Raw genomic sequence first — 14,225 nt, 5'->3', positions numbered from 1 at the left:
CAGCACCCATGTGGTGTGTGTGCAGGTGTCACACACAGTGAAGAACAGTAAGTGTGTAAATCTTTATTTATATTCCGCCACCAGGTAGAAAGGAAACACTAGAGTGGCCAGTAACAAGCAGTGCCCATCTTGACGGAGGGGAAATCTCCTGTTTATTTTTGTCAATCAGGGCTCCCTGATTGGACCAGGTTAATAGCCCCAACAGGGAACTCATATTCTATGAGATCTATGCAGCTGAACTCATTACAATCAGTAGAGTTACAGAGGCCCCGAGCTCTGGAGCTCCCTGCTTTCGTTTCTCTACCTAATTTCTCTCCTTTAAAACGTTTCTTAAAACTTGTTTCTTTGATCAAGCTTTTGGTCAACTGACATAATGCTAACTGATGGGCAGAGGGATCTGGGTGTCATGGTACATGAAGTATTAGTATGCAGATATGGCATGTGATTAGGAAGGCAAATGGAATGATGCTCTTTATTGCAAGAGAAATAGAACATTAAGAATGTTTTGCTACAGGATATGGGTGAGATCATATGTGGAGTACTGTGTCTAGATTTGGTATCTCTATTCAAAAAAGGACATATAGACTTCAGGGAAGCATTACTTGATTTATTCTTGGGCTAATGGAGTTATCGTCTGAGGAAACGTTATATTTATTGGGCTTGCAGGTGATCTTACTGAAGCATATAGATCCTGAGGGGAGTTGACAGAGTACATGCTAGAAGGATGACAATCTGGAGTAGGGGATGCAGTTTAAAATTAAGGCCTCTCTGTGTGATGGTATTGAGGAACGAATTTTTATCTCAGGCAGTCAAAATTCTGTGGAATTCTGTTGCTCAGGGAATGGTGGAGACAGAGATCCTTGAATATATTTAAGGCAGAGGTCGTTAGACTCTTGACCAACAAGGGTATTGGGAATGGTGGAGACAGAGATCCTTGAATATATTTAAGGCAGAGGTCGTTAGACTCTTGACCAACAAGGATATTGGGAATGGTGGAGACAGAGATCCTTGAATATATTTAAGGCAGAGGTCGTTAGACTCTTGACCAACAAGGGTATTGGGAATTGGTGGGAAAGTTGAATCTGGCCACCACGAATGGTAGCACAGGGTCAAGGGGCTGAATGGCCTACTCCTGCCACTAATTTATTTGTTTATAATATCTACTTGTGTGGCATGGTGTGATGTATTATTTGATAATGTATGTGTGAAGAGCTTTGGGATGTTGTATTACATCCAATGCATTATGTAAACAGGAGTTGTTATCATAAACCAACAGAACCTATTCAGTTGTTAACTGTTGCTTGTGTGATCTTGCTGAGAGTAAAATGGCTACTACCATGATATACAAGATGGTCATTTATTTCTGAGCAACATCAGAACAAATAGCCAAGTGTAAAACTTCATCTTGCCAAAGAGAGACCCAAACAAATACACTCCGAATGAAGAAATCTTAATAGGAATTGGAATCGTTTCTCAGAATTGGCCTTGAACTGTGAATTACATTTGCTAAACAAATACTCTCTGATTCCTTAATCCAAGTTCTCACTTATTGCACTATCTATCTTCCTTGACTTTGTTCGGTGCTGTAAAAATGGAATAAAGTTATGTGTGGAACAATAAATCAAAATTAAAGCCCTGGGTGGGTCACTGCATGTTTAACAAAGTCCAATCATAATCGGCAGTAAAGACAGAAATTCTACTCGATAATTATCACAGCTTGTTCAACAGGAAATAAGACATCTTCCTGATGTTGTGTGGTAGAAGGCGCTTTGTTTTGAAAGCTGGAAAGAATGTTCGCATTAATAATGGTTACATGTTTAAGGCAGTTGCGTGAATCTCTTAGATGCTTCCCAGATGTAGTTGGAGCTGCTCGAATCAGGTTAAATGTCAGGGAGGGGAGGAAATCTTCAGCAAGGCCTGACTGTCGGTAATGTCACAGGTCCATTCTGTGAAGAGCCAGTATCACACCAGAATCATGCTCACTGGGCACTCTGTGACCGAATGCCAAACCATTCTGGCCTGTGGTCCCATTGAATAATCCATCTGCCTCTGGATGCACTGTCTCGTCTCAGTAGTCACACCTGGGTTACTGTGCCAATGAGCAATCTGTGGGACTGGGACCACCAACATGAGCCACCCCATGAAGAAACAAAATTGGGTGTGGGGGAGCAGGGTAAGGGGAGGGGGAACACAAAACTGTTCTAATTTATAAGAAATAAAGAAAAACCTGCATTTATTCATCTCCTTTCACAAATAATGAATGTACAGCAGATCTAAGGACAAATGAACTGCAGTATATGGGTTCAATCTTTCCTTACCTAGTAGCAAAGTGGACTAGGAGGTGGTGTGAGTTGGGGGTGGGGGAAGCCAGGGAAATAGTGTGGAGTCATGTACGGATGGTCCTCTGATACTTTCTCCATCATATGGAAGCTTTCCAATTGTTGGGCTTGGAACTGGTGGAGTCTCCACTCCAGAAAGCAATAGGCAGCCAATTAACATTGTTATGACACCAGTTTGGAATGATTACAATGGTGCTGTGTCTCAGTGGTTAGCACTACTGCTTCACAGTGCCAGGGACCCAGGTTTGATTCTAGCCTTGGATGTCAGTCTGTGTGGAGTTTGTACATTCTCTCCATGTCTTCGTGAGTTTTCTCTGGGAATTCTGGTTTTCTCCCACAGTCCAAAGAAGTATAGGTTAGGTGGATTGGTCATGCTAAATTGCCCTTTAGTATCCAGTGATGTGCAAGATAGGTAGATTAGCCATGAGAAGTGCAGGGCTGTGGGGACAGAGTGAGGGGTCTGGGTGGGATGCTCTTTGGAGGGTCAATAGTGATTTGATGGGGCAAATGGCCTCTTATTGCCCAGTAGGGCTTCAATGGGTTGATGGTTTTGATGTCCTTTGCTCATGATGAAAAGATCCCATGCCGCTTATAGAAGCTGAGGGTTCAGTGGAGGGGGCTCCTAGTGCAGGGGAGCAGGGGTGGGGGGAGGTTTGCAAAGGAGTGGCTCTGTTTATGAAAGGCCATACAACTGGGATTGGAGATCAATCTAATGAAGGGATTGCCCTCCTTGATGCTGCTTTTTCTACTCACGGATGTGCAAATCCCTAATAACGTTTAGATGGATATTGAGGTCCTGAAATTACAGTAAAATCCAAACTAATGCATCGGTGATCTTTCTGTTCTGCTAAACTTCCTAGTGTATCCTGCTATTCATTGAGTACTCCCTTGTCTTGCTAATTCTTTCAAAGTACAGCACATCACAATATCAGGGTTAAATACCATCTGCCTCAATCTACCCATCTGATCAATCCATTTTTATGCTCCTGTAAGCCAAGCCCTTCCTCCTCACTTGTCAACCGGCAAAACTATTTCATACATCTACCGTCTGTCAGGACCTCTGTGAATCGAACACAACAGCTATCCAGGCTGTACATTTTTCCAAAAAGCAAAGCAAAAAAAACACCTCCAGATCCATGTAAACTGAAAGCAAGCTAGTGTTTCTCAATATTTACTCTATCTACTTATAAAACTCTCAAATTTCCATTATTATGCCAAGTTTGTCCTCTACCATACTGGCTTTAAAAAAACTTGGGCCCAGAATTGCTGAAAAGTTAATCAGCAAACACTTTCAAACATGCAGACCAAAATCCACTTGGCAATGGTTCAATATTCCAACTCTCAAATAAGTTTTATTCACGTACATATCTTACACCTTACATTATTCTCTATAAAAATATATACATAAAGTATATCTGTAACACATAGAAAGATCTTAACAAAAGGATCAAAACAATTTTTAAACTTGTTTCCAAACACCATTTGTTACTGAGACTCAAGTCTTTTGATACCCCTAACTCAACTTTTCAGATTTCTACTTACCTGAATCCTTCCTGATTCTTTCCTGGGAACAATTTGATGATTCCTCTCCTGAGTCTGCTGACATGAACTCTCTACAGATCTGAGATCTATACTTTCTCAGTTCCAATAACTTACAGATTTCTATCTAAACTCTCCAGGCTTAGAAGCTTCAGAAACTAAATGTTTCTGCTAGGGTGACCGGCTTCCCTTGAGGTGAGCTGAGAAACCCTAGTCAAGAGAGAAATTGAAATTTGCTTCTGAACTCAAATCTGGTGTTTGCTAAACTGAACGGAAAACTACACTAGTGGCCTTAAATGCATTTACCCAACCTGACATAAAGTGAACAGTATACACACCAGATCAGTATAAACATCTTTCCATTAACACCACGATGGAGTACCTGTTATCTGAATTATGTTGGATTTAGGGCACTATTTGATAATGACTTGCTCACTATTTTGAAAAATATCTTGACAGCAACATCTGCATCCATTTGCTAATTAAAAAAAAACACTTTTTCATTATGATAGCATCTATTACAGACCTTTCATTACAAAGACTAGAGAGAGTGGAAATTTGGACAAGAAAAGAGTAAACAAATGTTCTAAATATGCGTTCATTATTGGCATTATTTGAGGACTCATGTTGATTAGATTATAAAAATTGGCTCATTTGGAGTATAATGAGATACTTGCCCACACTTTTTTTGAAACAGTCATTAAGGCACGAGACATTAAGGTACACGTATATTTTTCAGAACTGCTTACTGAAAACTAAATAAACAACCAAGGTTGATAACACATGAAGCTGCTGGATTTGCTGGAAGTCACATGTCTGAGTTTATGGCTGTCAGGAGCTGTGGCTATTTTGACATTGATTTGGAGCTCAAGTAGATAGCATATAAAATGGGAAAAAAACCCCATACCAGTCCTTTGCCACCTTCTGGGAATCGCTGTTGAATATCCCAAGTGAGAGTTGAGGAAATGAAACAGCTATTCTCCCTAAAAAGACATCCTGCAGAAATCTAGATTGAACAACATCTGAAGGGATCTCACAGGGATAACTGCATGAACTTAATGACAACCGCGTGTGTATTATGACCTGTTTATGTGTGCTCAGATGCCAGGTGGAAAGCAACCTGGAACATTTGATATCTTATTCTTTTATTCTCTGAGAATTAACAGTATTTGGCCATAGTATCTTTTTTTCTAAAGTTAATATTTTCAGAGAAATGTTTCTTTTTTAAGCTGTTGTGTGTGTGTGTGAACTCCAGAGACAAAGCTCCTTACTCCTATTCTCGATATGTTTTGAGTTGTTTATACGGTCATATTACAAAATGTTGCAATCAGTGTTGCAATTTAATCGAATAAGTCTTGTTTATATAATAAATCATTAATTTTGTCATTTATTATACAAAAGTTGTTGATGGATCTTTTTATTCTGAAAGTATACAATTGGCCGTAATGATATTTGTGTAAAACATTTAAATTTATCGGAATGATGAGATCAGATAGAGAGAGGGAGTGCACTCCAACAACCATGGTAACACAGATATGCGTCTAGAGGAGGTGTGAATGGCAGGATCTGTCATCTGAAAGGAGAGGAAATAAGAGAGAGAGAAAACCCAAAGTGAGTGCAAAGAACAGAATTAAATGAAGGCAAGGCTATGGCCTAAAAAATGTTGATTCCAGAAGGCCCAGAATAACTTGAATCCTCAAGTTAGCATTAAGCTTCATGAGAACGTTGTAACAGATCAAGTGAAGTTCATAATGTTTCAAAATTCTTTACAGCAAATGAAGATCTTGATGAAATGGAAATACAATTGCAATGTAGGACGCACAGAACCAATTTATACATACACAGCTCCAACGAATAACAATGTGATAATCTTTAAGTTTCTATTTGGTGATGTTTATTGAGGGATAAATATCAAGCACTGGGAAGAAATCCTTTTCCCCTTTCTCAGCAGCATTATGGAATCTTTTACACCTGCCTGAAATTACCTTGTCACTCGGTAATTAAGTTTGATTACCATTATTGCAAAAATAAAAGACAAAGTGTGCAATATCAGATTCAGTGCTTGGACAGCATTTGGTAAATAATCCAGAGTTTGATGAGAATTAAACTGGCAATCAATTAAAGATTATAAACTGAGCTTGCAGTGTGGTGCATTCGCACGGGTGAAGGGTTACATCTATGCAGCCAGAAAGAACATGTATTATTATTATTGAAATAACTAAATAGGTGACAGTCATTCTCTGGCCCATTTTTCAAGGTAATGCTTTGGAATGACCTCAGCAATTTCAATACCTGCCAAGTGCGTCCTGTAAGTAAGTAAGCGAGTGAGTTTAATTCAGGGGATGAGGTTTGCTGCTGAACGGATACGAGGCGAGGTTAACACAATGTCAGGTGCCTTGACATACAACGTTTGGGTTGGTGATACAGTCCTGAACAAACATGTGGATCACCTGAAAGCTGTTACCTCACAAACAGGGCAGGTGCATAACATACCTGGCCCCTCAGAACAGCCAGAAAGTCTGTCAGAAACTGTGTTCTCCCCTCCCTCGAGTGTCAGAGAAACTTTGGATTCTGGGGTGGATGCGGCCTTGATACCGTTACTGCTGGAAGAAAAGGAGAAAACTCTCCCAGGATGCTCTAGACACAAGAGACAGGCTACATACTGCCCGTGTCAGAGTCTGAGTCAGAAGAACTGGATCTGGGGTGAAAGTATTGCAGGAAAAGCTACGAGAGAAAGACCAGGCCTACATCCCCAGACTAGGGAGGGAGGAATGTAGTGATTAGAACCAGGTGGACCCTTGTTGACTACAAGCATCTTGATTGGGGTTATTAACCTGGGCCAATTGGGAAAGCCCTGGCTGACTGACTGATATAAATAGGAGATTTAGAATCCCCTCACTACAGGAGACTGACTTTGGCTTTGCTCAAGTAAATAAAGGGTGACTTGGTGCAGTTAGCTCAGTATTGGAAGTGAGTGACAGTTCTGCTCAGAGGCAGTACAGCTGTGGATGTATGATTCAGTAGTGGCCAGCTAATTGGGTATGCATGTACAATGAGTACAGCAACTTAAAAAAAATAGAAAAGAAATGGTTTAAACAGGAGATTTAGAATCTCCTCAGTTCAGGAGACTGATTCTGAGCTGGCTGGCCACAAGTAAACAAAGGGTGACTTGGTGATGGGATACCAGCCTCTGTGCAGTTAGTTTGTGCTTTGACCATAGAGTCATAGAGATGTACAGCACTGAAATGGACCCTTTGGTCCAACTTGTCCATGCTGACCAGGTATCTTAAATAAATTTAGTCCCATTAGCCAACATTTCACCAATATCCCTCTAAACCCTTCCTATTTGTGTATCTATCCAGATGCCTTTTAAATGTTGCAACCATTGCTGCATCTACTACTTCTTCTGGCAGTTCATTCCATACACTCATCACTCTCTCCATAAAAAACTTGCCCTTTAGGTTCCTTTTAAATCTTTCCCATCTCAGCTTGAACCAATGTCCTCTATTTCTGGACTCACCCACCCCAGGGAAAAAAATCTTGTCTATTTACCCTATCCATGCCCCTCATGATTTTATGATCCTCTATAAGGTCACCCCTCAGTCTCTAATGGTCCAAGGAAAGTAGCTCTCCTTGTAGCTCTAACCCTAGCAACAACCTTGTAAATCTCTCTAACCCCTTTCAAGTTTCACAATATCCTTCCCATAGCAGGGAGATGAGAATTGCATGCAGTATTCCAAAAGTGGCCTAATTAATGCCCTGTACAGCTAAAACATGACCTTCCAACTCCTGTAATCAATGCACTGACCAATAAAGAAAAGCATAGCAAATGCCTTCTTCACTATCCGATCTACGTGAGACTCTACTTTCAAGGAGCAATGACCCTCCACTCCCAGGTCTCTTTGTTCAGCAACACTCCCCAGGGCCTTACCATTAAGTGTATAAATTCTGCCCTGATTTGCCTTTCCAAAATGCAGCACCTTGCATTTATCTAAATTAAACTACATCTGCCACTCCTCAGCCCATTGGCCCATCTGATCAAGATCCTGTTGTACTCTGAAATAATCTTCTTCACTGTCCACTACACCTCCATTTTTGGTGTCATCTGCAAATTTACTAACTGTACCAATCAGAGTAAATTTAATCCAAGCTTGATAACCACTCTCAATCATCATCTAAGCTGGTGCATTCTCCATGACAGCATCTCTCCCAAACATAGTCCACTCACCAACGAATCAGCATTTGTCTCTCTTACAAATTGAAATGTTCCCCTTTGGCATTCTTGTAAACTGTCCTGATAAGTGTAAGACGGAAAGGTCTTTTGCAATGTAAGTTCTGTATCATGCAAGAATTTATTGCTATTTAGTTAAATATAATATTTTAATGAATGAGTAATAAACTCAAAATGAATTTTCACAGGGCCAACAAAGTGAAATTGACCTGAGGAAATATAGGGATTCAGTTTAATGTTTCCCTTAAGTGAGGCCTCTTTGGCAGTGTCAGCTGGGATAATGCACTCAGTCCCCTGGAGGGGGGGGGGGGGTTGCATTCTCAATTTCCTGACTCAGCTTAGATGGGGAGAGCCACAGCTGTCACATCAGTTACACATTTTGGATGCTGGTTTTATCAAGAGAAGAGACTTTGGGAGGACTATTACTTTAAAGATCTTGGTGGCCTATTTCCTTCCCTCCCCTTCATACCCTACCTGAAGGCAGCCATCAACCCCTCCCCCCCCTTTTCCCTGTTCCTCCCAGTGGGGGCCCAGCTCCACCACTGAGAGAAGGAACGTTCTGACAAACAGCCTGGAGAGAGAGGGCAGGGAAAGTTTGCTTTTTCAGCTGTTGCCACAGCTCAGTTCAGTGGAATTGTCTCCACCTGTCTTTACTTTAAAGTCAGACAGATAGCGTACTGCTGGGGCTTGCCTGAATTTAGCATCCGTGGGAACATTTAAATCTCTTGTTTCCAGTCACAAGGCCGCTTTGATACCTCCTCCCAGTAGAAATTGTTTGCATTTCTCTCTTTGGCTTATTATAAAAAGACACTGGTGGGCGGTGGGGAGGGAAGTGGGGGCGACTTAAATAGTCTTGTTGACCTTGCAAATTGACATCAGTGACAAATGTCACAAACCTAGCAACAATGATTCATATTGCTCTGAATTCCTCTCAAACCCCACATGTTTCCAATTAAGTTCCTTCATTTTGATAGGTGGGGACTTGGGGTGGGGAGGGGGTTCAGGAATTCTTTGCTTTAGTGAAGCAATATGTCTTGTGTGACTTGGTCTGCCCTTTCCAGTTGTTTTCTGCATTCTCCTTTCCCCTGCTCAGTCCTTTTTTACCTTCCTGCCAAAAAAACAAAGACATCCTTCCTTCCCTGTTGGAGGCTGCCACGTTTTCTGCCACTTTGAACACTGACCCCAGTGGAATCAATCGAAACAGCACACACATCGAAGGACAAGAGTCAGCAAACAGAAAAGAGAGACGTTTCTCCAAACAGTGCTGTCCACAACCTCAGGATGCTGCAAGGGTGACTTACAATCAATTGTTTTGAAGTGTTTAAAATGCTGCTACAGTCAAGAAAGCATTGCAGCACCTCTCACCTCCTCAGGAGGCTAAGGAAATTCAGCATGTCCACAATGGCTCTTACCAATTTTTATCGATACAACATAGAAAGCATCCTACCCGGATGCATCACAGCTTGGTATGGCAAGTGTTCTTCCCAAGAGTGCGAGAAATTACAGAGAGGTGTGATCGCAGCCCAGTCCATCATGAAAACCAGCCTTCCATCCATTGACTCCGTCTACACTTCCTGCTGCCTCCACAGATGTGCAGCTGAGGTGGATTGGCCATGCTAAATTGCCCGTAGAGTCCGGCAGTGTGCAGTCTATGTGGATTAGTCATGGGAAATGCAGGGTTACAGGGTTAGAGTAATGGGGTTGGTTTGGGTGGGATGCTGTTCAGTGGGTTGGTGTGGACTCAGGGGCTGAATGGCCTGCTTCCACACTGGGGGGACTCTATGAAAGCAGCCAACATAATCAAATACCCCTTCCACCTCAGTTATACCCTCTTCCACCTGGCAGAAGGTACAAAAATTTGAAAACACGTGTCAACAGATTCAAGAACAACTTCTTCCCTGCTGTTATCAGACTAATGAACAGACCTCTCAAGTATTAAAGTTTTGATCTTTCTCTGCACTTTCTCTGTAGTTGTAACACAACATTCTGCATTCTGCTCTATCACTCTGATGTACTTATGTAAGGTATGATTTGTCTGGTTAGCTCGCAAAACAATTCTTTTCACTGTTTCTTGGTACATGTGACAACAGCAAATCAAATCAAATCATGGCAGCCAATGTGTGCACAGCAAGATCCCACAAAGAGCAAACTGATAAAGAGCAGATAATCTGATTTTGTAATTTTTATTCCTGCATAAATGCAGAGCAGTGCACTACAGCAAAACTCTTCAAATCTTTTAGAATCCCTGCAGTGTGGAAACAGGCCATTCAGCCCAACAAGTCCACACTGATCCACCGAAGAGTAATCTACCCCAGACCCATTCCCCTAACCTATTACTTTACATTGCCCCTGACTAATCTACCTGACCTACACATCCCTGAACACGACGGGTAATTTAGCCTGGCCAATTCACCTAACCTGCACATCTTTGGATTGTGGGAGGAAGCCCATGCAGACACGAGGAGAATGTGAAAACTCCACATAGACAGACACTCGAGGCTAGAATCAAACCTGGGTCCCTGGTGCTGTGATGCAGCAGTGCTAACCACTGAGCCACACATCTTTGATTACGGAATGCGGAAATAATTTAAAATAAGGGCTCACCCATTTAATTTGTAAGTAAGCAAGACTGTTTTGTCATGGAGAGTTGTGAATATTTAGAACTGTCATCCCCAAGTGTTGGTGGAAATAGAGTTCTTCAATATTTTCTAAAGTTCTTGATGAACAAGGGTGTGTGTGGTAGCGTGAGGGGGAGGGGTTAAGCATTTTTGTGACAGATGGGAATGTGGAGAAATTGGGAGACGTGTTGCCTCAGTGGTTAGCATTGCTGCCTCAGAACACCAGGGACCTGGGTTCAATTCCACTATTGGGCAATTGTCTGCATGGAGTTTGCACATTCTCCCGTGTCTGCATGGGTTTGCTCCAGTTTCCTCCCACAATCCAAAGACGTGCAGGTTAGGTAGATTGGCCAAGCTACATTACCCATAGTGTTCAGGGATGTGCAGGCTAGGTGGAGTAGCTATGGGAGATGCAGGGTTACACAGATAGGGTGAGTTTGATGGGCGGAATGGCCTGCTCCCACACTTTCGGGATTCTGATTCCAGAAATCAGATAAGCCCTGACCTTATTGAATGGCAAAGCATGTTCAAGGGCATGGGTAGCCTTCTGCTGCTTCCATGTTGTATGTCTCCCATGTTTGGATAAAGCCTGCTGTGAGATAATTTGGATAGATTTGAAAGGACAGACCTCCGTTTAGTCTCTCATCCAAAACATAGCATCTCTGATACCACAGCACTCCCTCAGTCCTGCAGTGGAATGTTAGCCTGGATTTAGTGCGAAATTCTCTGAAGTGGGGTGTGAACCCTTAATCATCTTAGCGCTTCATACTAAAGCATCGTTGGCACACTGTGACTCTCCCTGCTGCTTACACCCCCTGTCTTCCTCTCATCTCCTGCCATCCCTCTCTCACGTTAGCTGTGCTGCTTATCACTGATAAACAACTTCTGTCTTAACTTGGCAAAAATAATTGTGCCTTGCAATCTTCTCCTCCGCAAAAGGGGAACAAATACTTCCGATGGTCAGCTTGCACTTTCCTTTCCAAGGAAGATTGAAGGAGCAGGTAATCCTAGTCTTGAAAATTATGAACGATTTTGATAGAATGGGGACAGAAAAAATGTTCCTCTTGTGGGAGACTAAGGGTCATCAATAAGAGATAAAAACAGAATTGTGCTGAAGAAACTCAATAGGTCTGACAGCCTCTGTGGAAAGAGAAACAAAGAGCTGGTCGGAATCTTACAGGAATCTGAGTGACGTGGGCTATGGTGAGGTTCATGGCAGATTCCGATGAGAAATCTGGTGAGGCTGATCAACACTAGGAGCCACTCCGTCCATCGTTTATGCATTTGCCAAGTTGGGAGGTGAGATGCCCACTAGGCAGCAGTGATTTGCTAATTAAGGGGCATTATAGCTTATTAAATGCTTTGTTAATGGCCCAACTGGCTTCATTAATACTCAGCTTTCTATCTTACCCAATGGAACAATGTTGAGAACTCTCATCATGGAAGTTTGAACGGGTGCCTGGTAACTTTGGCTCATCGGTTGCTCCAGCAGTCATTCCAGTTGGAAACTGGACACAATGTCTCAAGGCATGCTCCACGGGCACTAGCCACATGCACCCCACATCCACGGGCACTAGCCACATGCACCCCACATCCACAGGCATTGGAATTTGACATGTGCCAGGCTGTAAGTGTCATAGAATCTTAGAGATGTACAGCGTGGAAACAGACCCTTCAGTCCGACTTGTCCATGCTGACCCAATATCCTAAATTAATCTAGTCCCATTTGCCAGCACTTGGCCCATATCCCTCTAAACCCTTCCTATTCACATACCCATCCAGATGCCTTTTTAATGTTGTAATTGTACCAGCCTCCACCACTTCCTCTGGCAGCTCATTCCAAACATGCACCACCCTCTGTGTGAAGAAGTTGCTGCTTAGATCCCTTTTATACCTTTCCCCTTTCACCCTAAACATATGCCCTCTAGTTCTGGACTCCCCCACCCCCAGGAAAAGGCCTTGTCAATTTACAGTATCCATGCCCCTCATGATTTTATAAACCTCTGTAAGGTTGCCCCTCAACCTCCTCACAGTCCATCTCGAATTCACTTGAAGGATGCTGCACCTCGGACCTCACCAGCAGCTATCATCGTAATGCTGCAGTAAAGTCATTGCATGTTCAGAGGCTCACATCCAGCTCAGGGATTGAACCAGGCTGCATCTCCGCACTCTTCGCTCGCTGTCATAGAGCTCATTCACTCTGGCCCGACTTGATGATGACAACACCTCTTGCCTCGCCTTGTCATTTTGCACAGGCAGAAATACCAGGCTCACAACACAGCTGCCCTGCCATTACTGTTCAGTGCAGACACAAAACCAAGAAGCTCGTTGTGGTTGTCAGCAGCCTCAGTCACAAAGAGAGAGCCTTCAGAGAGGAGGACAGTAAGTGAAGGAGACAGATGAGTGGATAAGTGGAGATTGAGCCCAGAGAGAGAATTATGAAAGGGCTGGTAAACACGGAGGTGATGGATAGCAGGCCAGAATAGAAGAGAAGTTGAATTAGTGATAATAGGAGCGAAGAGTAGGAGAGAATGGGTGAACTGTACTGAATGCAATCCATATGTTGAAATTTAAAATACTTGGATTGTCAGTCAATGTCTGGAAAATGTCAAGTTAGAATCTTAGAAATGTACAGCACGGATGCACACAATATTCCAAAAGTGGCCTAATCAATGTCCTGTGCAACATGACCTACCAACTCCTATATATAATGCTCTGTCCAATAAAGGAAAACATACCAAATGCCTTCCTCACTTTCCTATCTATCTGGAACTCCACTTTCAAGGAAATATGAACCTGCACTCCAAGGTCCCTTTGTTCAGCAACACTCCCCACCACCTTGCCATTAAGCGTAGGTCCTGCCCTGAATTCCCTTTACAAAATGCAGCACTTCACATTTATTTAAATGAGTTTTAGAAACATACTTTTTCTTGAAGGTGAAACTTGGGAGGAAAAGCAAGATCTTTTCTCGGGGACGCTGGGATGGAAGGGAAGAAGGAGAGTGAACTCACCCTACTGGGTTACAGAGAGAGCTGTTCAGTTATCATTATCCCAGTGTAGGCCTCTACACACTGCGTGTGCACCAGGCTGTCAGGCCCATGATCCTCTGCCCAGTTGCACATCATATCACATGATCCCCACTTCTAACTGCCTCACCCAATCAAATAGCTGTTTATTCTCCACTTACAATATTGGCATAATCATTGGGAAAAATAAAGAGCTGAGAGGAAATGCCCTTCGAGCGGATTTTAATGTGCTATTTCCAGGAAACTGATCTCCAAATTTCGGGGACAAACCTTTCATGAGGAGGTGGTAGGAGTGGCCCTTTATCTGTGAGTGGGTAGCTGTGAGAGGATGGTGGAAGGACGGTGGGAGGGAGAACTGTACCCTGGCTCCATAAGGTAGGTTGTAAGGGGTCTTTTGACATATACAAAGTGGAGAGTCATTGCTGAGAATTCAGGAGAGTGAAATGTACTGGTCCAGTGTGATTTCACCAGG

The sequence above is a fragment of the Chiloscyllium punctatum genome, chromosome 24 (genome assembly GCF_047496795.1).
Source record: "Chiloscyllium punctatum isolate Juve2018m chromosome 24, sChiPun1.3, whole genome shotgun sequence".
Taxonomy (NCBI): domain Eukaryota; kingdom Metazoa; phylum Chordata; class Chondrichthyes; order Orectolobiformes; family Hemiscylliidae; genus Chiloscyllium; species Chiloscyllium punctatum.
This window is presented reverse-complemented; position numbering follows the sequence as displayed.